This window comes from Cryptomeria japonica, chromosome 10, assembly GCF_030272615.1.
Source record: "Cryptomeria japonica chromosome 10, Sugi_1.0, whole genome shotgun sequence".
In the NCBI taxonomy this organism is placed as follows: Eukaryota; Viridiplantae; Streptophyta; class Pinopsida; order Cupressales; family Cupressaceae; genus Cryptomeria; species Cryptomeria japonica.
In genome coordinates this window covers 378,348,521-378,352,454 of record NC_081414.1, presented here as the reverse complement: position 1 = coordinate 378,352,454, position 3,934 = coordinate 378,348,521, and positions in this window count along the sequence as shown.

Here is a 3,934-nt window from a genome sequence, read left to right as displayed (position 1 = left end):
TAGGACTAGGCTGTTGTATTTGTCAATAGCTGGTTGGTCCTCTAGGTCTTGTATCCTTTTTTTCTACCTTTAGAATTCGCTGATAATGTATAGCTTGCCTCCTTTGTTCTGTTGTTCTTTGAGCACCTCAAATCTTAAATTTTATCTTATGTGCCATAAGATGTTATATTGAAAGCATCATACAAGGATAAAAAATCTTCAGATTTGAAGAATGTTATACAAAATTTAGACAAAACAGAGGATTAAATAATAGGAAAGTGAAACAAACAGAATGCCTAAATGTGAACAACGAATGTGTAATTATATCTAAGCGAATGTGTGAAGGTATCAACACGAATGCATGACCCTGACAGGTTGAATGTGTAATCCTATCTATGCGATTGCGTGATGATGTCTGCACGATTGTGTGATGTTTGATTCCACTTTTGAAATCCGTACAAAACCTGCAAAAAAAAATGAAAATTCATACTATCTGTAAAAATCACACAGAAAACATAGAGGGTTCATTAGCTGTTGTTCATGTCGGGTTCACTAAAATGTATATGCTTAAAATTCATCATTACTTAACTAGAAATAAAAGGAAATCACAAATCCCTATTCTAGCAATTCAAACATAAACTAATAAAATAGATGCATAATAGAATAAAATTTAAACAATATAAAACTCCCTATTCTGCATCACAACTTCCCTTGTTATTCTCTTCTTTGTGGTATGATGGCTCTCAAAAATCATGCTAGCAACTTGCAATTGACACAAAGATTCAAAGTTTGTGATTGTTGAAAATGGAGATTGAATGCTTAATTTATAGGTTATTGGAGATGATTGATTGAGAGGTGGAACATATTGATTAAGAGGTGGAACTCAGGTGAGCTCACATGTTGATTGATAGTTGAACTAGAGATTTGGAGGTGGAACATAATAGATTGAAGTGTTAATTGAGTTAATTGATTGAGAAAAAAGCTGATTGAAAGATAGAAAAAAAATGATTGGAGGATAATTGATTGATAACAACGAAAACTTTATTTAGAAAAAGCTAAGTGGAAGATAGAAAAAGAATGATTGGATATAATTAAAGAAATGATGTAATTAATCAATTAATTGAAATGATTAATTAAAATAGATTGAATAGTTAACTAATTGAAATCTTTTTGATTGAAAAACAAAGTGGAAGATAGAAATAGAGATTGAGAAGATAATGATTTAATTAATTGATTTAGCATGTGCTTGCACTTTGACTTTGATTTTCAATTTAATCTTTGCATAAGATTTAATTCAAATATATTTTAAATTCAATTTTGTTATTTGAATATATTTAGAACTCGACTTTGATTTTCAATTTGATTTTTAAAATCATGCACATGTATTTGAAATTGGAAGAATATGAATTTGAATTTGAATTAGAGGAATATGAAATTAAACAAAATTACAATTTGGGGATTTAGAAATGGAATTAGAAGAATTGATTAGTTAATTAATTATTTTAAAGAAATTATTTAATTATTTAGAAATGGAATTTAATTAAATAATAAAGATTATATAACTAAAGGATTAAAATCATAATTAATTAAATAATTAATATTTAATTAATATTTAGAAAAAGGGTTAATGATTAATTGATGATAGAATTGAAATTGAAAATGAATTTATTTAAATAATAAAGATTATTTAAATTGAAGGATTAATAATCACAATTGATTAAATAATAAATATTTAATTAACATTAGAAAATGGTTTAAATATTTAAATGATGGTAGAATTGAAATGGGAATAATTAATAAGATGACAAATAAATATGAATTTAGAAGAATAAGATTAAATTTATTTAATTAAATAATTAAATAATTATTTAATCAATTAGAGGAATAATTAGTACACGATCAATGAGATATTTTTAGGTGTCTACTGTGTGTGTGTGTGTGTGTGTGTGTGTGTGTGTGTGTGTGTGTGTGTGTGTGTGTACATGTATGTATGTATGTATATGTGTGTATGTGAATGTGAATATATATATGTATATGTATATGTATATGTTTATGTGTACATGTATGTATGTATGCATATGTGTGTATGTGTATGTGTATGTTTATGTGTATGTGGATGTGTATGTATGTCTATGTGTATGTGTACATATAAGTATGTATGTGTGTATGTGTGTATGTATGTGTATGTGTATGTATGTATGTATGTATGTATGTATGTATGTATGTATGTATGTATATGTGTATGTGTTTGTATGTATATGTGTATGTGTATGTGTATGTGCATGTGCATGTGCATGTGCATGTGTGTGTGTGTGTGTGTGTGTGTGTGTGTGTGTGTGTGTGTGTATGTGTATGTATGTGAATGTATGTGTATGTATGTATGCATGTGTATGTGTGTGTATGCATGCATGTATGTGTATGTGTATGTGTACATATGTGTGTGTGTGTGTGTGTGTGTGTGTGTGTGTGTGTGTGTGTGTGTGTGTGTAATGTATGTGTATGTGTATGTGCATGTATGTATGTGTCCATGTATATGTATGTATGTATGTATGTATGTATGTATGTATGTGTTTCTATGTATACGTGTATATAGGTGTATGTGTATGTGTATATATATTTGTATTTAATTTTAATATTTCTTTAAAGTAATTTGTATCAAATGTTTCAATTACTTCGAATTACTTTAAATTACAAATTTAATATCATTTTCAAATATGTTTAAGTTAGTTTATTTAATAGTTTTCAAAATTAGTTTGAATTGTTTTAAAATAGTTTTGAATAATTAGTTTTAAAATTCTTTGCTTTTATAACTATACATGTAGATATTTTCCACATGGTCGATCATGATCCATCTGATGATAGTGTGCATCATGAGGGTGACCAGACATCTGCACAGTCTGGTCAAATACCTTCGCATGACTATGATGTTAGGGCTCAACTTTTTGCCAAAACCATTGACTCTTTATAGCGTGCCATAACTCATCTTGACAATACATTACTGAATGTCCCTAACCATTCAAACAGGGAAAGGGAAAAGAGCATTAGGGATGAGTTATTGAACATGGTCGACATTGTGCATACATATAATCCATATGATGATATCTCTATTGACTCTTTCTATACCTCCCTTTCTTGTAGTGTGATCGACACAGTGGGATGGAAAACCATCTCAAAGACTGTATCTTCCACATAGGTGCATACCATGTTCCCCTATTATTAGGGGAGTTAGCATAAGATTAGGAGCTATTTAGTGACCAGATGCACTGATCTGATTGTGGCATCATTCATTTATTCCAGATGGTTGGCAGCTCATCATATGTGGCTACAAAAGGATGAGTTGCCACTTTATTTCTACAAACAATTGTTTGTAGAGTTTCACATGGCCATGGACATAGATTACACATCTATACCAATAAATGCTGGGTAGGGGAGGGGGAGGCTAAGCGATAAATATAGATGAACTGATGCACCAACGCTCGTTAATAAACATGCATTAGTTGGTCCAAACCTTTTGGTTCTACCAAAACGTTTGGAATTATCACAAGCAACAGATGCAACAAGGGATGATGTCAGGCAACACATATTCTCCAACATTGCACACATTATGACTTAGGTCAGTCAGGATGTCATTTGATCATGTTGGGAGATATTTGTTGCAATTGCAGACTACCATTCCACAAGGTACAGATGTGACATCGAGCAGTGCCACTGATCCTTACACCCGTGTAGACATACCATCTCCACTTGATGCTACGCGGTTGACATAGATTGATCCTTTGCAGTGGATGAGTGAATTGTTGTCTAGCGATTTATTGGATTTCTACACATTTATTTCTTCTTATATTGGGATCCCACTTGAGGAGGTACCAACACAGGTGAGAGGACATGTACATGGAGGTGGATCTAAGAGCCATGGTGGTAGAGCATCTCAGGGTGATATAGGGAGAGAGGAGGG